The sequence below is a fragment of the Theropithecus gelada genome, chromosome X (assembly GCF_003255815.1).
Source record: "Theropithecus gelada isolate Dixy chromosome X, Tgel_1.0, whole genome shotgun sequence".
Classification (NCBI taxonomy): Eukaryota; Metazoa; Chordata; class Mammalia; order Primates; family Cercopithecidae; genus Theropithecus; species Theropithecus gelada.
The window spans coordinates 84580532-84602746 of record NC_037689.1 but is presented as its reverse complement, the minus strand read 5'-3'; the positions used below and the strand labels follow the sequence as shown (position 1 = coordinate 84602746).

Below are 22215 nucleotides of genomic sequence, written 5' to 3'. Positions count from 1 at the left end.
GATGATAGTTTCTTTTGCTGTGCAGAAGCTCTTTAGTTTAATTAGATCCCATTTGTCTATTTCGGCGTTTGTTGCCATTGCTTTTGGTGTTTTAGTCATGAACTCTTTGCCCATGCCTATGTACTGAATGGTATTGCCTAGGTTTTCTTCTAGGGTTTTAATGGTGTTAGGTCTTACATTTAAGTCTTTAATCCATCTTGAGTTAATTTTTGTATACAGTGTAAGGAAGGGATCCAGTTTCAGCTTTCTACATATGGCTAGCCAGTTTTCCCAGCACCATTTATTAAATAGGAAATCCTTTCCCCATTGCTTGTTTCTGTCAGGTTTGTTAAAGATCAGATGGTTATAGATGTGTGGTGTTATTTCTGAGGCTTCTGTTCTGTTCCATTGATCTGTATCTCTGTTTTGGTACCAGTACCATGCTGTTTTGGTTAATGTAGCCATATAGTATAGTTTGAAGTCAGGTAGCATGATGCCTCCAGCTTTGTTCTTTTGGCTTATTGTCTTGGCTATGTGGGCCCTTTCTTGGTTCCATATGAACTTTAAAGTCGTTTTTCCCAATTCTGTGAAGAAAGTCAGTGGAAGCTTGATGGGGATAGCATTGAATCTATAAATTACCTTGGACAGTATGGCCATTTTCCCGATATTGATTCTTCCTATCCATGAGCATGGAATGTTCTTCTATTTGTTTGTGTGCTCTTTTATTTTGTTGAGCAGTGGTTTGTATTCTGCTTGAAGAGGTCCTTCACATCCCTTGTCAGTTGGATTCCTAGGTATTTTATTCTCTTTGTAGTAATTGTGAATGGGAGTTCACTCATGATTTGGCTCTCTGTTTGTCTCTTAATGGTGTATAGGAATGCTTGTGATTTTTGCACATTGATTTTGTATCCTGAGTCTTTGCTGAAGTTGCTTATCAGCTTAAGGAGATTTTGGGCTGAGACAATGAGGCTTTTGAAACATACAATCATGTCATCTGCAAACAGGGACAATTTGACTTCCTCTTTTCTTAATTGAATATCCTTTATTTCTTTTTCTTGCCTGATTGCCCTAGCCAGAACTTCCAACATTATGTTGAATAGGAGTGGTGAGAGAGGGCATCCTTGTCTTGTTCCGGTTTTCACAGGGAATGCTTCCAGTTTTTGCCCATTCAGTATGATATTGGCTGTGGGTTTGTCATAAATAGCTCTTATTATTTTGAGACACATTCCATCAAGACCTAGTTTATTGAGAGTTTTTAGCATGAAGGTCTGTTTGCCATCATCCTGATACCAAAGCCTGACACAACAAAAAAAAAGCAGAGACACAACAAAAAAAGAGAATTTTAGGCCAATATCCCTGAAGAACATCGATGTGAAAATCCTCAATAAAATACTGGCAAACCGAATCCAGCAGCACATCAAAAAGTTTATCCACCATGATCAAGTCGGCTTCATCCCTGGGATGCAAGGCTGGTTCAACATATGCAAATCAATAAACATAATCCGTTACATAAACAGAACCAATGACAAAAACCACATGATTATCTCAATAGATGCAGAAAAGACCTTCGGTAGTGGCCAGTTATTACTCATTAGTAGCATTTTTGAGATAAGCTTAGAAGTCTGCCCTTTCTGCCTTCTTGATGCCAGTGAAGATCATTTTTGTTCCAGGAATGTACTTCTTGTGATTCTCCAAATACTCCATCAGTGTATCCTCTCCCCAGGTGATGCCTTTGTTCTTATTGGCATCTGTGTAAGAGAATTCAACAGCCTGACCTGTCTTCTATCCAAAGAGGTCATGGAGGTCTGGCCCAGGCTTGTGCTTGACTCCCTCTTCCACAGTGTGGCACTGGGCACACTTTTGAGCAAAAATCTTCTTGCCTTTCTCAACATCACCCACATTTAATTCTCTCTTTCATTGCTGGCACTATGAAGTTTCCCGCTGGGAAGCCAGATGTCCTGCCCTTTCTCTGACATACTATTCATTTAGTCATATCATGTACTTTAATGCTTTATATTTACCTTGATTTTTATCTTTTTTTCATTTTTTCTGTTTTCTTTGCAAGTACTTTAGTTTTTGTTTTTCTATTTCTCCTTCTACTGTTTTATATGTTTTATGCTTTATCTATTCTTTAAAAATTTTTAAATTTACAATAGACAAATAACGTAATAAAATTAAAAAATTTTAATTTACAGTTGACACATAATAGTTGCACATATTTATAGGTTATAATGTGATGTTTCAATGCATATATACATAGTATAGTGATCAAATTGGTAATTACCATATCCATCACTTTAAACATATTTATAATTTCTGATAAGTATTAACAACATTCAAAATCTTCTCTTCTAGCTATCTTTTTAATTTTTAATTTTAATTTTTATAGATTTAGCAGGCACAAGTGCAGTTTTGTTACATGGATATATTACCTAACGGTGAAGTCTGTGTTTTTTGTGTAACCATCATCCAAATAGTGTACATCGTACCTATTAATTTCTAGCTATCTTAAAAATTACAATACATTGTTATTTGCTATAGTGGTCGTGCTGTGTAACAGAACAACAGAACTTTTCTTCCTGTCTAACTATAACTTTGTGCCCATCGACCAGCCTCTTCTAGTTTCCCCCACCCCCAACCCCTGTCTCCTCTCCCCAGCTCCAGGTAACCACTATTCTACTCTCTACGTCCATTAAATCATTCTTTTTTTTTTTAGATTCCACATATGAGTGAGATCATGCAGTTTTTGTCTTTCTGTCTCTGACTCTTTTTCATTTCATGTTATGTCTTCCAGGTTCATCCATGTTGTCACAAATGATGAGATATCATTTTGTTTCATAGTTGAATAGTGTGTGTGTCGGGGGTGTGTGTGTGTGTAACATTTTTTTTTTATCCACTCATCATCAAGTGGGCAGTTAGGTTGATTCCATATTTTGGCTATTGTGAATAGTGCTGCAATAAACATGGGTGTACAGATATCTTTGTTTGACATACTGATTCTATTTCCTTTGTATGTATACTCAGTAATGGGATTGCTGGATCATATTGTAGTTCTATTTTTAATTTTTTAAGAAACTTTCATACTGTTTTCCATGGTCGCTGTACTAATTTACATTTCTACCAGCAGTGTATGAGTTCCCTTTTCTTCGCATCCTCACCAGCATTTGTTAATTTTTGTCTTTTTAACTACAGCCATTCTAGCTAGGGTGAGGTGATATCTCATTATGGTTTTGATTTTAATTTATCTGTGATAATTAGTGATGTTGAGCATTTTTTCATGTATCTGTTGGCCATTTGTAGGTCTTCTTTTGAGAGATGTTTATTAAAGTCTTTTGCCATTTTTTAATCTCATTATTTGTTTTTTGCTATTGAGCTGAGTTCCTTATATATTCTGGGTAGTAACTCCCTGCCAGATGCATAGTTTGCAAATACTTTCTCTCATTCTGTAGACTGTTTTTTTTTTTTTTCACTTTATTGACTGTTTCCTTTGCTGTGCAGAAGCTTTTAAGTTTGATGTAATCCCATTTGTCTATGTTTGCTTTTGTTGCTTGTGCTTTTGAGGTCTTATTTAAAAAATCCATGCCCAGTCCAATGTCTGGGCTTAAGTGCTTCCCCTACATTTTCTTCTAGTAGTTTCATAACTTGGGGAGCCTACATTTAAATATTTAATCCATTTAGAGTTGATTTTTGTATATGGTGAGAGATAGAGGTTTAGTTTCACACTTCTGTATGTGTATGTCCAGTTTTCCCAACACCATTTATTGAAGATACTGCCCTTTCCCCAATGTGTGTTCTTGAAGCCTTTGCCAAAAATCAATGAGCTATAAATGCATGGGTTCATTTCTGGGTTCTCTATTCTGTTCCATTGGTTTATATGTCTGTTTTTATGCCAGTACTGGGCTATTTTGGTTACTATAGCTTTGTAGTATATTTTGAAGTCAGATATTGTAATACCTCCAGCTTTGTTCCTTTTTGCTTGAAATTGCTTTGGCTATTGGGGGTCTTCTGTCTTTCCATATAAATTTTAAGATTGTTTTTCTATTTTTGTGAATAATCTCATTGGTATTTTTATAGGTATTGCATTGAGTCTGTTACTTCTATTCTTTTAATAGCTACCTTTAAATTTTACCATTTATACTTAAACCAAGTTTAATCAATATCTCTAGCTTCCTCCTAAGTGATACAAAGACCTTCTAATGCTTTAATGTCCATCACTACCACCTCTTCCCCACTTACTTATTATTTTTAATAAGTAATTTAGTTCCACCCTTTTATAAATTCCCCCAACTTAGTCACTATTTTTAGTGTTTCATATAGGTAATGGTTGTTTATGCTTATCTAAATTTCACAAATTTCTTTGCCCACTATTTTTTCTTTCATCTAATTCTTCCTTCTGGAGATTATTCTAAAAAATCCTTTAGTGAGGATCTGATTTTACATTTCTGAAAATGTCTTTATTTGGCTCTTATTGTTAAATATTAGTTTGTCAAACACTAATCTTCTAGTTTGCCATATTTTCCTTTGGCACTTTGAAAGTATGATTCACAGGATCTAGAACTAGAAATACCATTTGACCCAGACATCCCATTACTGGGGATATACCCAAAGGATTATAAATCATGCTGCTATAAAGACACATGCACACGTATGTTTATTGCAGCACTATTCACAATAGCAAAGACTTGGAACCAACCCAAATGTCCATCAATGACAGACTGGATTAAGAAAATGTGGCACATATACACCAGGGAATACTATGCAGCCATAAAAAAGGATGAGTTTGTGTCCTTTGTAGGGACATGGATGCAGCTGGAAACCACCATTCTCAGCAAACTATCGCAAGAACAGAAAACCAAACACTGCATGTTCTTGCTCATAGGTGGGAATTGAACAATGAGAACACTTGGACACAGGAAGGGGAGCATCACACACTGGGGCCTGTTGTGGGGTGGTGGGAGGGGGAGAGGGGTAGCATTCGGAGATATACCTAACGTAAATGACGAGTTAATGGGTGCAGTACACCAACATGGCACATGTATACATATGTAACAAACCTGCACGTTGTGCACATGTACCCTAGAACATAAAGTATAATGAAAGAAAAACTTCAAATAAAGAAAGAAAGTATTATTCTCTTATCTTCTGACTTTGTGAAGACTTCTCAAGACTACAAGAGCAGTCTTGAGAAGTCTTCACAAAGGCAGAAGAGCAGTCTTGAGAAGTCTTCTCTTTGTTTATGAGTCATTCCTTTGGAGGTAATCCATCATCTTTGTCTGGCTTCTTTTCAGATATTCTCTATCTTTTTTATCACCATATGTCTATGTGAGGCTTTCTTTGTATTTGTGCTGCCTGGGATTGGCCGGGCAGTTGTAATTCTTGAATCTAAGGATTCATGTCATTCATCAACAACAACAAAAAATTATCAGCCATTATTCTTTGGATCTTGCTTCTCTCTCATTTTCTCCATTCTCTCCATCTAGAAATGCAATTATATCTTCTCATTCTGTCTTCCATATCTTCAAATTTCTCCTTTACAATTCCTATCTCTTTCTCTGCTGCTGCTGCATTCTGAGCAGTTTCTTCAGCTATGCATTTCAGATAATGAATTTTCTCTTTATTTCCATCTAATTTGCTACTTAACCCTTCCATTAAATTTTAACATCAATAATTACATTTTTTATTAATGGAAAACTTACTTGGTTCTTTAAAACATTTTATCTAGACTTCCAGTTGAGGAATGATAGTGTAGATTCATTCATTCATCCATTCTCTCCCTGCTGGATGCAACTATAATCCTAGAAACAATGCAAGAGGCAACCAAAAGAGAGCTATGCAAGGTGAAAAGAGGATGATGAACTAGTTTGGGACCTAAGGACTTGAGGAAAGATGCAGCAGGGTATCTAACAATCCCCCACCCAACAGAAGAAGTAGACCCAGGCCTATCAGCAATTGACCTCAACCTAGCAACAGGTATCCCAGGTAGATTCATTTCTTTCCCAGATGGAACAGGATTCCCAACGACAACCCCAGGTGAACTTGGCAGCACTGGCAAGGGGGATCAGTGGGGATTCCCTCTGACAATATGTGGACAGTGGAAGCCTCTCCTGCTTCACCATGTCCAAGAACCCCCTCTTTCAGGGAGAGACAATGGGCAACTGGAAGCACCAGCAAGGGGGACCATATCATATCAAACAACCTGGAACTGGAAACCTCTTTGTCTCCATGATCTGAGACTCCCCTGCCCCACCAAGAGATATGGTCCAGGGGCATCAACAGGGAAAATTCCACTGCAACAACCTGTCTGGAGCTGGAGGAACTCTCAGTCTCTCGCAGACAGGGAAATCATGCTGCAAGAAGCACTGGGCCGGGAAACACTGTTCTTCTCCACAGGGCAAGAGATTCCCTTTCATACCAAGCAGCAGGTGGCACTGGTAGCCAGGAGGATCCCACCATAACGAGAGCCTTCTCCCAGATATTGTGCTAGGTTGTAAACATAAAAGAAATATTATATTATTTTAAGTTCTAAACATAAAAGAAAAATTACTAACTTGTACTTAATCTGAATCTAAACTTTCTGCTCCTCAAAAGACATCATTAAGAAAATTTAAAAGTTAGCCACAAACTAGGAGAAAATGTTCACAAAACAGATATCTAACAAAGGACTTGTATCCTGAATATATAAATCTTTATAAATCAGTGGTTCTCAACTGGGGGTGATTTTTGTTCCCTGGGGACAGTTGACAATGTTTAAAGACATTTTTGGTTGTCACAACTGGAGGGGGTATTTTCCTAGTAGAATCTAGTAGGCAGAGGCCAGGGATGCTGTTTAAAGCCCTACAATGCACAGGACAGACCCCCACAACGAAGAATTATCTGGCCCAAAATGTCAATAGTATTATATTGAGAAACCCTGTTATATAAATCAGTAACAAAAAGACAGACAACCCAATTTTTTAATGGGCAAAAAACTTGAACAGATACTTCACAGAAAAACATACATAAATGGCCAATAAGCAGATAAAGGGTGTTCAACATCTTTGGTCTGAAGAAATGCAAATTAAAACCACAAGAAACCACCAAGCAACAACCAGAATGGTAAATAAAAAGTTTACTAATACCACATGTTAGGGAAGATGTGAAACAACTGGATCTTTCATACATGGTAGCAGATACAACGATTTGAAAAGGAGTTTGGAATTTTCCTGTGAAGTTCAACGTACACCTACTCTATGACCCAGCTATTCTACTCTTGCATATTTACCCCCAAAATATAAAAATTTATGTCCACAATAAGACTTCTACAAGAATGTTTATAGCATCTTTATTCATAATAGTCCTAAATTAAAAACATCCCAAATGTCCATAATCAACAGGAGAATAAATAAATTGTAGTATGTCCATACAATGAAATACTATTCAGCAATAAAAAAGGGAAAGAAATTCAAAACCATAATGAGGTATTACTTCACAACCATAGGGTGGCCATAATCAAAAAGTCAGATATTAACAAGTGTTGGTGGGGATGTGGAGAAATCAGAACTTCATATGCTTCTGTTGGGCCTCAAAATGGTGCAGCCACTTGGAAAAGAGTTTGGCAGTGCCTCAAGAAGTTAAACACAGACTCACCACATGATCCAGCAATTCCACTCCTAGGTATATATCCAAGAGAAATGAAAATATATGTCCATGCAAAGACTTGTACATGATTATTTATAGCAGCGTTATGCATATTAGTCAAAAGTGGAAACAAAATGTGGTATATCCCTACAATGGCATATTATTCGGCCATAAAAAGGAATCAAGTATTGATACATGCTACAACATGGATGAACCTTCAAAACATTATGCTAGGTGAAAGAAATCTCAACCACAAAAGACCATATGTTATATGATTCCATTTATATGAAATGTCTATAATAGGCAAATCTATAGAGACAAAAATTAGATTGATGGGTGGTTGCTTAGGCGTGGAGACAGGGGTTGTGGCTGGAGGTTGATGACTAAGGGGTATAGAGTTTCATTTTGGGATGATAAAAACTTTCTAAAATCAATTGTTGTGAAGGTTATAGAATTCTGTGAATATACTGTACTAGAAATCATTGAATTGTACACTTATATGGGTGAATTGTGTGGTATGTAAATCACATCTCAATGTAGCTGTTAGCAAAAAAAGAGAATGAAGTATGTGATAAACAAACGTGTAGAATATAAAACATGTCATAAAACCAAAAGAAGTAGACCCCAAAGAGTATATACTGTGTTGTTTCATTTATATGAGATTCTAGAACAGGAAAAGTAATACACAGCATCAGAAACCATATCCATCATTGCATGTGTGGGCCAAGGACTAACTGAAAGTGAAAATGAGAGGGCTTTCAAGTGTGATGGAAGTATTTTACATCTTGATTTTGAGTGATAGAAATAGAGAGCACACATTATTAAAACTCACTGAGTTGTACACTTAGGATATGTGCACTTCACTGTATGTAAATTTTACCTCAGTTAAGAGAAGATACAGGAGACAAGTGACTCAAGAAAGGAAGAGAAGAGAAATAGAAGACAGGAAGAGGGGAGGGGAAGAGAGGGAGAAAGGAGGGAGCAGACTTAGGAGATATTTATAAAATAGAATCTATAGATTTGGCATCTGGTTGGATATAAAGAATCAGAGAGAGAAGGGACTGCAATAAAAAGGTGGCAGAGTAATAGTCTATAAGAATCCTGGCCGGGCGCGGTGGCTCAAGCCTGTAATCCCAGCACTTTGGGAGGCCGAGATGGGCGGATCACGAGGTCAGGAGATCGAGACCATCCTGGCTAACATGGTGAAACCCCGTCTCTACTAAGAAATACAAAAAATAGCCGGGCGAGGTGGCGGGCGCCTGTAGTCCCAGCTACTCGGGAGGCTGAGGCAGGAGAATGGCGTGAACCCGGGAGGCGGCGCTTGCAGTGAGCTGAGATCCGGCCACTGCACTCCAGCCTGGGCTACAGAGCGAGACTCCGTCTCAAAAAAAAAAAAAAAAAAAAAAAAAAAAAAGAATCCTAACTTTAAAGCCAGATAAATGTATAAGAGACTCCTCCAAGAACTAGCTGTGGGATCCTGGGCAATCATCTTACTTCTCAGAGCCTTCCTTGGTTTATTCATCTGTAAAAATGATAACAATTCATCTTTCATGAATTTTTATAAGGATTAATGAAATAATACATGTAAAGACCTACAGGAATTCCATTGTGACTCCCAGAGTTCTGACTCGGCCCCTAGACAGGTCCTGCTCTGCCTCTGGAATGAGATAGTGGTCTCAGATACAGGAAGGAGTTGTGGAAGGGATATTCAAAGAAAGGAGCCCAAAGTGAGGATGAGCAGCAGTTTCCCAGCATGCTAAGGGCTGGACTTGGGGCCCAGGACAAAAGTCACTAGATCTACTTTTTTTTTTTTTTTTTTTTTTTGAGATGGAGTCTTGCTCTGTCGCCCAGGCTGGAGAGCAGTGGCACAATCTTGGCTCACTGCAAGCTCCACCTCCCAGGGTTCACACCATTCTCCTGCCTCAGCCTCCCGAGTAGCTGGGACTACAGGCACCCGCCACCACGCCCAGCTAATTTTTTGTATTTTTAGTAGAGACGAGGTTTCACCGTGTTAGCCAGGATGGTCTTGATCTGCGGACCCCGTGATCTGCCCGCCTTGGCCTCCCAAAGTGCTGGGATTACAGGCGCAAGCCATCGTGCCTGGCCTAGATCTACTTTTAGGTGACATCTTCCCACCAGATTCTCAAGCTGGTAGGTGGGATGCTGGTAACAACCTCACTCTTCTAGTTCATAGTCTGAGAGGCATATATCCTCTAAACCTCTTTTCTTACTTCTGCCTGGGCCATCAACCTTGGCCTTGGACCCCATTTTTCTGGCTTCATGGGTAGAGTGGTACTCTCTCTGACAGCAATGGGACATTTCCCTGGGCTCTGTGGGGGAAGCCTACATCTTTTGTATCTGATCAAAATCCTGCTTCCTTTTCCATCCATGTTTTAATGTCCAAAGGTGTGCAAGGTACAGAGGGTGGAAAGTCTGGGCCACCTCTGACCTATCAGAGCTACCAGGCAAAGAGCAATAGAAGCTGAGTCATGGTTTCTGGATTAGCTTTGAGGAATAACTTGGGAAGGGTCATGCTCCTCATGACATGGTTGCTCGGGGATCTTAGGGGTTTTAGACTGATGATTTTTGAGACTGTAAGAGAAGTCATCCTGTTTCCAGTGTTTTGAACCCCTTCCTTCTCCTATGACTTCCCACATCCCCAGATGAGCTGAAGTGAGCAGCACCACCTCCCAGTCATGACCCCGAACCTCATCAGTCCCAGGATTTGACTGAGTTTCGTCCTGCCTGTCTCAACAGAGAGCAACATTCCCGAAGCACTGCAGAGCGGGTGGGGGTGGCTATAAGGAGCTGGAGAAAGTGGCCAGAAATTTGGGATTCTGACAACCTTTCATCAGAAGTCACCTCAGGTGAGGAAAAATAACCTCAGTTACCATGTGGGGGCAGCAGAGGCCAATTAAAAAACCTGGAGCCTGGACTAGGAGCTCCTGGGTTAAAAGGTTTGGATCGGTGGGCAGTCATGTCTGGAGTCTGCTCAGTCCCAGGCCAGCATTACCTCCCTGCAGGCCAGCGCAGACCTGGCCCAATGTGGGGAGGGGGTGCTCCAAAGTGCAGTCAGGGAAGTCCAAGAAAAGGAAAGGTTCCAGGACAGTAGGGCAGCCTTGAAGACCCAAAATGCCATAATAGACAAGTCCAAAGCATGGTAAGGGAAGAGAGTAGTTATTTACATATAATTTTGTTCAGTCCTTACTGTGAGTATGCGCAGAAATCTCTCCCTCCCTAACTGATTCTCACACAGATACATTCTTCTCCAGTTTTGATATTCTTGGCTGACCTCTCCTAGCCTAGAACTCCTGCTCAGAACAGCTACCTCAGCTTCTGTCCCAGATCACCCTAGCAATGACTTTTTCCATGTCCACCATGCTGGCCTTTATTGCCTGGAAGAGCCACCTTCTTACCTTTATGGTCTATGAATTTGGGGTATCTGGATATTGTAAGAATGCAACTCAGGGATTTAGGGAAGAGTGTCATCCTCCCCCTGTGTACACAAGAAGGGTGAGTCATCAGTGATTTCTTGGGGAAGAAGGTGAGGTTGGTAACCAGTGCTAGCTTGATTTGTTACAAAACTCAGAAAACAATGGCTATCTACATTCTACAAATGAGCCTGAAAGCCAGAAAAACTCCAGAAAGACAAAGCCTTACTGGGAAAGTCCAAAAGCAAGCTCAGACTTCAGAGAAGAAAGAGGGAGCCTGTTAACCGACATGTTGGAGTCTGAGATGCCATCCACTCTGGAGACCACATACCTGACAGAATAAACAAACCCAGATATGAGTTTAGACCAACCAGTGAAGGTGCTGAGCATCTCGGAGGAATGTCCTGGAGAAGCCTCACTGTTTTTCCTCCTACGCTTCCATACCCATGTGTCAGGGTCAGACCAACTACGAGTGGTCTCCTGGCTTCCTTCCTGCAGGCCTAGAGACTTTCATCCTTAAAGCTACCATTAACACTCTATCCCTTTGGGTGGGTCATGTCTCTCCTTTGGACTGGGTCAAGAGTGAGAAAAAGCTGCCCTGGCCCTCCCAAAAAGAGAATTCTAAAGACAACCCTCAGGTAAAGGGCTCTACTGGCCATCATGAAGGCAAAACAGGACAGAAGTAACAAAACCAACATGTTGCACATACTAGATTTGGTGAATTGTTACAGTGGAATAAATGTAAAGTGACACAGGATCCACCTTCCAAAGTCTCCAGATAGTTGGAAGTTGGGCTCTATCTCCTGATCCCTTCTACGATGGCCACTGAAAGCTGCTAGGCTTCTTTCTTCTGCACTCTTTGGAGGGAGATCATCTCCCTGTAATCCCCCCACCCACATTTCGCCCAACCCATACCTGAAGCAAGGGCATGCAGGCCTCTTTTCTCTGCATGAGGAATCTGTACTTCAGAGGATGTTCACCCTGGGGAATGAGGAGGAGCACCCAACCCACAAGCCTTTGCTATACATAGAAATCTTCCCCTCTGGGAGTTTCCTCCCAGCAGATAACCAGACTTAATAACCTGCTGGTGAATGTGTCTCAGGCAGCAGAACAGAATAGAAAGACACCATGAGAGAAGAAAAAGGGAGGGCTTATTCTCTCCAACAAAGAACAGTTCAGGGAGGACTAATATGTACTGAGGACCATATATAAGACACTTTAAGGTCATCATCACATTTTTTCTACACAACAACCTTATGAAGTAACTATTTTCCCCCTCCTTTTTTAATTGATACGAAAACTGACTCTGATTCTTTGTGCTCAGAAGTGCTAGGCTGGGTTGTAAACCCAAGCCTTCCTGATTCCAAAGTTTATGCTGTTTTCAAATACCAAAGTGCTGCTTTCTGAAGAGGGTGGGAGCTGATTGAGGCAACTGCGAGATCACTGGACCAGGACCCAAACCACAGGAAGAGAACCACAGACCCTCCAGGAGACAGGACAGCCACAAAGCCGAAGTGTTTTGGCTTTGTGGAGGGTGTATGCCAGAGTATTGCCCTCCCTCCAACACAGAGGCAGTAGGGGAGCAGGTTGTTGGAGAAGACCCCGAGTCCGGGAAACCCAGGTTTTCCTTGGGCCCAGAGTCCCAGGTCACACATGGGTCAGTGTCCAGGGTGACTTGGACTCTAGTGCTCAGTCCAGATTTACTGCCTCAAGACCTCTACTCAGCTCCCTTCTATACTTAGCTCTACTGATGACAGGAGATGAGTCTGACAGTGACTTCACACTGAGTAGTGGAGGATGGAGCTCTTTCCTTACCCCCGGCCCTACCTTTCACCACTTTCAGGAGGCAGTTGCCTCTAGTGTGATGAGACAGGAAGCTACAGAGAGGGGCTTTTTGGCCTTGACAAGCAACCTGCACCAGATCCAGGACCAGGAGCCTTTTGGCCAAGGCCTTGCCCTGCCTGGGAAGCAGACTCCAGAGAGGATCTGAAGAACAGTGCTAGAGGGGTCCCATCTACCCACTACCAGATGGAAAATCTACCTCTGTCTTGACAGGTAGGTCTCATGTTCACCCATTAAAAAGTACTCAGTGAAGAAAGAAGCTGCTTCTCCTGAAAGAAGAAACTCATAGCACTGAAGAGAGAATCTCCATGGAGGAAGCAGCTCTAGTTTTTCCCCAACTCTGGCCCTTTGAATTTCTCCTTTCCCCTTAGGGCCCTAGGTCTCCCTCTGATCTCACCATCGTCACTTCCTTGGTAAAACAGAACTTGGGGGCTCCAAGGTTCAAGCAACGAATATCTTAGGGAGGAGGCATGCAGGAGAGAAGCTCTCATTCCCAGTACCCCCACAGTGAACTCCATGGTAGGGCTTGGTCTCTTTCTTTTTGCCCCTGCTGTCACACACTACACACTACATGCCCCATGGATGTGTCACTCTCTTTTTAAGATTCTGGCCTGAGAGAGGCACAAAGCCCATCTTTGGCTTTCCCTGGGAACAGCAGAGTGAGCAGGAAGCAACTGCACAAAGAACTTTTTGAAGCAGTCTGGGAGAAGGAGAGGGCCATGCCAGAAACCCAAACAGTCCAGCTTTCACAGCACATGTCTCAGAGCCAGCCACAGCCAAGTTTTCTCTGAGACTCACACATTCTGTCTGTACTATATTCAGGCTCCAAAGCAGCAGAAGGCTGACTCCCTTCTCCATCCCTGACCTGTGCTTCCAGGGTAGGCACCTCTTACCTCCAACCTCAGGGAGCAAGTGTTTGAGGGCTGGGTTCCCTCCCTGGCCAGTACTACAGAAACCTGAGTTACAGTCTTCTTGGAGTCCTCCTCAGCTCTGGTTCCCTCTCTGAGGAATGCATTTCTTTTCCAGGTGATCCTTAGGACTCAGTTGTTGATTGATACCATTTATTATCTGACAGTTCAAGTGAGTGCCAACCCCTTACACTGAGGGGTTTGGCTATGACCTTTACAGGCCCCACAGTCTGACAACACTGTAGCCCTATGAGACCTTTAACATCCACATATCGAGAGTTACCCACACATGTACAACAAGGGTCTGATTTCATCAGAGTTGGTATCTCAATTCTTTGTACTGTGAAGTGTGGGGATTTGCATTCAGTCAAAAACAATAACCTTTATTAAAAACTCTTTGGATATACCTGAACCACTGTACTTTCATCCTTGCCATGAGAGGCATAAGGAAATAGCTTTCAATTTAAGCAGGAAAAATGAAAATTGGAAACAAGATTTCCAGTGAATCTTGAAACTGAGAGAGCTTTGAAAATTAAAGACCCTCTACCTATGGCAATCTTTAACATAGGAAAAAATGGTCCTCCAAAGTATGAACTAGAAGAGAAGCTTCTGTGGGAAGGAAAGAAATGAATGAGGTAATCTCAACGGGACTAAAATCCTAAAGTGCCTTTCTCCATGGCTTTTCCATCCTAGAGGGTGTCTGAATTCCCTTTGCTCAAGCCACCCTCTCTATGCATCAAATCCTAGAATCACAAAACCTTGGATGGCAAAAGCTTTAGAGATATCTTATGGCTATATCACCATAAGCAGTCATTCAACTTCTCCTTAGATATCTGCTTGAAGATACCTTCATTGAGAGGAATTCATTATCTCTGGAGGCACATGAGAGAATAACCTTCTGTTTCTACATGTTGTGGGTCATGTTTGGTATTAAAACACAGGCATGCTAGCAGATTAATTGAGGTAAAGTCATACTCCTCTAATGGAATTGGGATGTTCTCACTTTCTCACTTGAAATGTCTATTAATTAATTAATTCTAAATACAGAGCATCTACACGCTAGGCATTTTGTTTGCAGCTAGAGAAACAAGGAGGAACAAAAACAGACATGGTTCCTGTTCGATGGATTTTGGAGTGTAGTGGGAGAGACAGTGATTAACCAAGGAATCACGCTAACAAGGGTGTAAATGCATCTAAGATAAGTGCTATGAAGAAAGGAAAAGAGTTCTACAAGGGATCTAACAAGGGAACCTGACCTAGCCTGCAAGAACTAGTCGAGGAAACCTTCCCTGAGGAAGTGATGCTGGAATTGGAATCTGAGTATTAAGTAGGATTAGCCAGGCAAAGTGGCTAGAGGTAGGGAGTAAAGAGAATGTTTCAGGCAAAGGAAACAGCATGTGCAAAGGCCCTGTGGCCAAAAAGGCATGGCATTTGGAACTCAAAGGTGGCCGGTGTGGGCCAGGCATGGTGGCTCACACCTGCAATTCCAAAATTTTGGGAGGCCTAGGCAGGAGGATCACTGGAGGCCACTCTCAGGTATTCTTTTAGAGCAACACAAAATGGACTAAGACATAAGATTATTGGCTAAGAGTGACAGGGTGGACACAGGGGTTGGAGGTTTAAGAAAAGAATGGAGAATATTTGAAATAGTCACCCTGGAGAATGAAAAGTACTAAAGAAATTTAGTACCTGCTTGGATTGTGAAGCAATGCTGAAGGCTTGACTGACATTGGTGATTTATAGTGGAGCAGGTCTCGTTTGTGACAATGCAGGTGGGTGGCTGAGGTAGAGTGGAAGAGATGGGGCAGTTTAGGAACCAGGAAGCCCAGGTGATGGCTGAATCTTAATTTGTACACTGAAGTCCCCTAGGATGATGGCGGGCCTTGCAGTCAGGGGTGGGGAAGCCAGTGAGACAGAAACCAAATCCTTCATTTGGTTTCAGTAGCTGCAGGGTCTGTACACTCCAAGCTCTGGAGTAGTGGTGAGCCTAGAGGTAGCCATCTCGGTACCTTTGTGGTCTAGAGTGGGATGGATCCTAGGGTGAGGCCACTCTGTCAACTTAGGGATAAGGTCAGATTCCTCATATTAGAAAGTAAAAGTGAAAGGGCCCAAGGTGGGTTAAAATGTGAACATTTACTTCTCTTGGTTTTGACTGAGAAGATATTAAAATATCTAGGAGGAATCTCCTGGGTTTAAGTCCATGTCTCAGCCCCATCTCTCCCAGCTCACCCACAGCTGCCAAACAATCAAGAAGTTGAAAATGTTATTTGGTGTTTGAATCTTGGCAATTACCCAGAATCACTAAGTTTATTCTGAGAAGAGATCAAGTAGTCATGAACTCCGGAACCAGACTGCATGTACTCAAATTCTGCCTTCGCCACTTGCCAACTGCATGACCTCAGACAAGTGACTTAACCTGTCTGTACCTCAGTTTCTAGAAAATAGAGACAATGGTAGCTCTACCCCACATAATTGTTGTCATAGAGGGTTAAGTGGCTTAAAATATGTAAATACTTAGAACAGTACCTGGTGCATGTTCATTTTTATTGTTATTGACTCTCTCCCAATTCACTCAATCTCTCTCTCATTCACTCAATCACTTGATACTACCCTGCTTGTTGGAATCTCCCTGGCTCTGAACCCTAACTGAATAACTACTTTTGATCCTTCCCCTATGCAGGTTCTTTCCCAGATCTGTTTATCTCTAGACCAAATAAGCTTGGGGCCTTCAAATGTTCCTCGTATGATGTGACCGCTAGTGCACTAGCCCAGTGACTCACCTTTGGGCATCTTGCATCTTGTCATTGTATCCTAGCTTAAATGGGTTGTCCAGAATGGAGCACAGTGCTCCAGGTAGGACATGACAAGTGTAGGGAAGGGCAGAACCATCTCTTCTCTTGTTCTGGTTCTCTACTTCCATTAATGCAGCCTAAAATCTAATTACCTCTGTTGGCAGCACCATCACTCTGTTGGCTCACATTGACTTTACAGTCAAATCAAGGACTTTTTCACATGTGCTGTTGTTAAACCAGGCAGGGCTCTTCTATCCTGTGCTAGAGGAATAAACCCAGCTGTAGTTGCTAGGAGAAAGTCAAGTCTAGTAGACAAAAGCCCAGTGTCTTAGGGATTTAGTTCAGGCAAGCAATTGGTGGTTAGGGTTCGTGGCAGATGCTACTCATTGCCTGCCTAATAATGATTTTTCTCTTCTTCCTTACTTATAGAATCCCAATTTTGTTCAGGGAAGCAGTGTGCCCAGCTAAAAGTACTGGATTTCCCAGCTTCCTTTGCAGCTAGGAATGTCCATATGACATGGCTCTGGTCAGAGATGTAGGTGGATGTCACTGGAGTGGATGTTGCATTTGGAATAAAAATGTAGAAGATCCTTTGTCCTTAGCCTTCTTGCCCTCTAGCTCTTTCCCTTCTTCTTGTCTAGAATGCAGACATGAGGCTTAGAGCTGCAGCAGCCATGTTGTGACCACGAGGCAAAAAGCAAGTGGATGAAAGCCTACCTTAAGATGGTGGAGATGAAAAACCAGGGTCTTGATGGCATCATTGAACTGCCACATCAGTCCTATCTGGGCCATCTGTCAAGGAAATTTTTTGTTGAATGAGACAAATAAACCTCTGTCTGTTTAAGCCACTATTGTAGAGTTGTCTGGTATTTGCAGCCAAAAAATATTCCTAATTAACATAGTAACCCTACATAACAGAAAAACTGGGGTTCCAAATGGAGGACAAACATGACTATAGGAATCCAGAAGGGGAAGATATGTAGAAATATAAGCGGGCAGTCAGGATTAGAGGAGTCTGTCAGTGGGCCACCAGACCTCTCAGCCACTGGGTTAGGGCTCAGGGTCAGGACTTCCTTCCTGGATGGTGGACTGAAAGAGCATGACTGGGTCTAGGCCTTGACAGGGCACTGGTAGAGGTAGGTAGGCAGGGTTTCTGACTGAGAGACTCAGATACAGGACATGAGACAGAAGGTTAGGGATCAGAAGTGGGGAATGAGGTAGAGACTCAATGGAAACTTGAGATCGGACTCAGATCAGTGGTGAAGGGACAACTTGACGCTGAGTTTCAGTGTGCATACCCAGGTTACTTCAATCCTTCCTGTCTTAGGACAGGGATAGCCTGCAAATAGGAGAGAAATTACTCCAACTATGAAGGGAGGATCCAGGCAGAGCCTGACAAGCATCATCTCAAGCTGCGCTTTAGCCATCCTGACACTCTTCTTACAGATTCACCCTTAATTACATGCCCTTCTTTCCACCTTTTTTTTCCCATGACCTTTTAAGATCTGAGCTTAACAGAAAGCTCCTGATGCAACCACATTGGTCGCTTTAAACAGCTCCCACTTTGTCTTCTTCCTAATTGTCAGCATTTCAGTGCAAGAAACCTTCCCCTTCTCCCTCTCCTTCAAGTTGTCTTCCCCTCTGCCTGGTTTGAGGGCACTCTATTGCTCTTCTTGTGCAGTCTGGGCCCCCTCAGGAGTGACCCGCCTCCATCCCCTGGTTTTAGCCTCCACTAACCCGGGAGCAGGTGGAAAGAAAGAGCTGAGAAGAAGGACTGGCCAGGGCCCACCAGCTCTGGGGGAGCAGTAAGCCACTCCAGTCCCCCTCCCCACCTTGGCTATTCTGCTCCAGGGGACGATTAAGGCCAATGCCTTCCCTTCCCCCATCCCAATTTCTTGGGTCATCTGGAGTGAGAGAATGAGAGCCTCTTCTGACTGTTGGTGTGCTAGCACTTCTTCTTTGTGTGCAGCGGGTACTGTGTGGGTAAGTTATTGTTATATTGTGCTTCTGTGATAAATGGACCGTTGTGAGATACTTTTCGCCCTGTGTGTGCTTGGGGAGAGGGAGGGAGTCTTGCCTGAGTGATTTCTCACAGACAGCTCCAGAGGTGCTCAGAGCTGATAGCCTAGACCTGGCAGGCTGCTCTTTCATTGGCATTCAAGGGTGTCAATCACTGTGGCCCTGCCAATCAGCTCCGAACTAGGTATCTGTAAGCGATTAGCTTTCTTTGTTAAACAGAACACTGAACCCTCCAAGGACTAAACAAAGAATGGCTTAGGAAAGACAGTTCCTAGGTGGGCAGGGGCAGTCGTGCCAGTGTCACTAACTGGAACTCTTCGATTTCATCCTCCTTTTGGCCCTGCCTCCTAGCTTCTTTCAATTCTACTTCTTTCATTTCCCTCCCATGTGTATTTCTTTTCTCTGTCTCCACTGCTGCTGTCTTTGTTCAGCCCTCAACACCTCTCATCTGACTACTAACCAGTCTTCCAACTAGTCTCCCCGCCTGCCGTCTCACTCCCTCCAATCCAGTCTCCATGCTGCAGTCAAATCCATCTTCTAAAAATACAAGTCTGATCGTGTCACCTCCTGCTGAAAACCTTTCAGCCTCTTCCATGGCTTCTAGTGCCCTTGGGATAAAGTCCAAACTACTTAGCATGGCACCCAGTGCCCTTCATGATTTGGCTCCTGCCAAATCCTCAGCCTCATTTTGGCAGTGCTCCCACTTCACACCTAGTCATGATAAACTACTTTGCAGGTTTCTGAACATACCATTCCTGGCGTTACTTCTGGTCCTTTACACATAACATTCCCACTGCCTGGGACATCCTTCACACACCACCTTCTTTGCTACCTGTCTAGCCAGTCCTTACTCATCCCTTAAGGTTTCACCTAACCTCCTTCAGCTCAAGACACATATTTTACTCATGTCTATACTGCTGATGCCTAATACAGCATCTAAGATGTAATAGAGCCTCAATAGATGTTTGACAGAGGAACGAATCAATGAATGAATGACTCAACTCCAGCGGCTGTGTGCAAAATCATCTCTGAGGGAATCTGGCAAAGTTGACTGGTCCCTCCCTCTATGGGAGGGACACCTACCATCCTTGTTGCACTAGGTTGCAATTTCTTCTTTAACATGCCTGCCTCTCTAATTCAACTGTGAGCACCTCAAGGGCAGGGCCATCTGATTCCCCTCAGTATCCCACTTAGTCCCCAGCACAGTGCTTGAAACATAATGAAGAAATAGGCCTCCCAAATGCCTGAGAGTTTTGTCCCTTGTCTCATTTCCTGCTACTCTCTTCCGCACAAATTCTCACCATCAATGTAGCCAAACTGCCACACTTGTGGTTTCACAAACATACAAAGCTGCTCCTTACCCCTGAAACTTTTCATCTGCATTCCTTTTATTTGGAATGCCCTTCTCAACCACCGTCCAAATCCTGCTACTTTAGAAACTAGCCTCAATTGTCCCTCTTTCAGAAACCTTTTATGTACCCACCCCAGCCCACCTCTGAGTAGTGCTAACGATGCCCACCCATTTCATTTAACCCTTGGCATCCCTTCGTGTTACTCAGGGGAAAACCAAGACACAGAAAAGGAAAAGACTCTCAAGGGCACACGGCATTTCAGCAGTTGAGTTATTATCCAAGGCTCTAGTTCATGAATCCTCCCACTAGCCAATATACATGTCTTGCTTCCTTATATAGACTATAATTTCCTTTAAGGAAGGAATGCCTTGGCTCTTTTATCTTTCCAGGGCCTTACTGGAGTGTTAAGAGAATTCTAGAGTCAGACTGAGTTTCTTTCTTAGCTGCTCCGGTTACTTTAGGCAACAACCACAGTAAACCTCAGCTTCTTTGTATGCAAATGAAGATAACAGTAGTACCTATCTCACAACACTGTTGTGAAGACTGGATGACGAATGCATGCAAAATGTATAGAGCAGTACATAGCACATAGTACACGCTCAATTAAGGCTATTTTCTTTATTGTTATTATTCTTAATATTAACAAACGCTTGCCGGCAACGGTTGACAAAAAATTACAATGTGAGAGTTACTAGGAGTGAAAGGGAGGGAGGAAAGCAAGCCGACCACAGAGCCAGTGGAGTCCAAACAAGGTTAGTGGCGCGGCAGGACGTTTGTACGTCTGAGTTCCTAGTGCCATGTGACTCTGTGAGGGCCCCAAGCACATGGTTCCATCCGGGCGGCGCAGCTTCCCTAACTCTCCGTCAGCTATTCTCAGCAGCCTGTAGGGGGAGCCAGAAAGCTAGGACGGGGGCTGATGCTGGCGTGGGGGGAGCGAGTAGGGGGTGGAGGCTGCTGGAAATATTCCTAAGGGCAAACACCGACACCCCACCACTACTATCTCAGCCCACTGCCTTGCCCCCTCCGGGACGCTCTCCAAACTCAGTCCTCCTCAGCCCCTAAGCTGGGAGCTGTCCTTCAGCACCAAGGGCCGCCTTGTCCTCGGGCAGGACGGTGAGGGCGACGGTGGAGTTAGGGACACTGGACTGGTCCGATCCGCAGCCGGCTCGAGCGTCTTCCAGTCACGGGGACGGCGGAGGCGACCCAGGGAGGCAGCAAGCAGCTACGAGATGCCTCCTGCCCCCTGCCTCCAAGAATCACCCTCAGAAGTCCCCTAGCCCTCGGGGGAGTGAGGGACGGCCTTGGGGAGGAAGGCGGGCGCCCGGGTTAGTGGGGGAGGGGAAGCGCCAGGGCCTGGGACTCAGCGTGTGGCGTGTGCACGCGGGCAGCGGGCGGATGAACGGAGGCGCTGAAGTGAATGGAGTTGGGGGTGGACTGGAAACATCCCCAAACAGCACCGGCTGCGGCCGGCGGGGGCTGGGGCGGGGTGGGGTGGGGGGAGTCCTGAGGCGCAGGCGCAGTCGGGGCACCAGTCCCGCTCCCTCCTCCTCTCCGTGCCTCTTTCTCCGCCCTGCTCCCCCCTAAACACACTTGCACACGGGCTCTCAAGGTGTTCTCCGCACAGCGGAAGATGGCGACAGACTGAGGGGGCATAGCCAGCGGGAGCCACGGGGCCGTGCCGCTCGGCTGCCGCCACAGCGGTGCGAACGAGAGGCGGAAGCGAGAGGCGCACTAAGTAAAACCCGGTGTCCGCGTCCGGCGCCTGTGGCGCTGCCGGGAGCCAGGTGGCCCGCCCGAGCCGGAACTCCAGGAGCAGCCGGTGCGGAGCCAGAGCGGAGCCGGCCCGGGACTGGCCCCGGCGAACACCCGGAGCGCGAACGAAGCCCGAAGGGCCCGGCAGCGGACCGGCCGGCCGGCCTAGGAAGGCGCGAGCGAGGCAGGGAGCGGCGCGGAGCGGGCAGCGGGCGGACGGGCGGGAGCGGAGCGGAGCGGCGCGGGGCGAGGGGAGCGGAGCGGAGCGCGGCGGCGGGGCCCGCACGGCGGCGCTGAGGGGCGCAGAGCTGCGCCGAGCCGAGACGGCCGGTTTGGAGTGCGAGCCGGGCGGCCGCCGGCGCGGAGTGAAGTGGCGCGGAGCCGAGGGCAGCTGAGGGGCCCGACACTATGAGGAGTGCGGCGCCGCCGCCGCAGCCGCCACCGCCCCAGTGCCCCGCACCGCCCCCAACCGGGACGCCGGGCAGCGCCTAGCGGGCTGGGCGGCGTCGCCCGGGCTGAGAGC

At 44.4% G+C, this 22215-nt stretch overlaps 1 pseudogene; it reads right to left on the bottom strand.

Moving 5' to 3' along the window:
* Nucleotides 1–1563: 1563 nt before the first annotated feature.
* Nucleotides 1564–16567, bottom strand: LOC112615196 (annotated as a pseudogene).
* Nucleotides 16568–22215: the final 5648 nt, after the last annotated feature.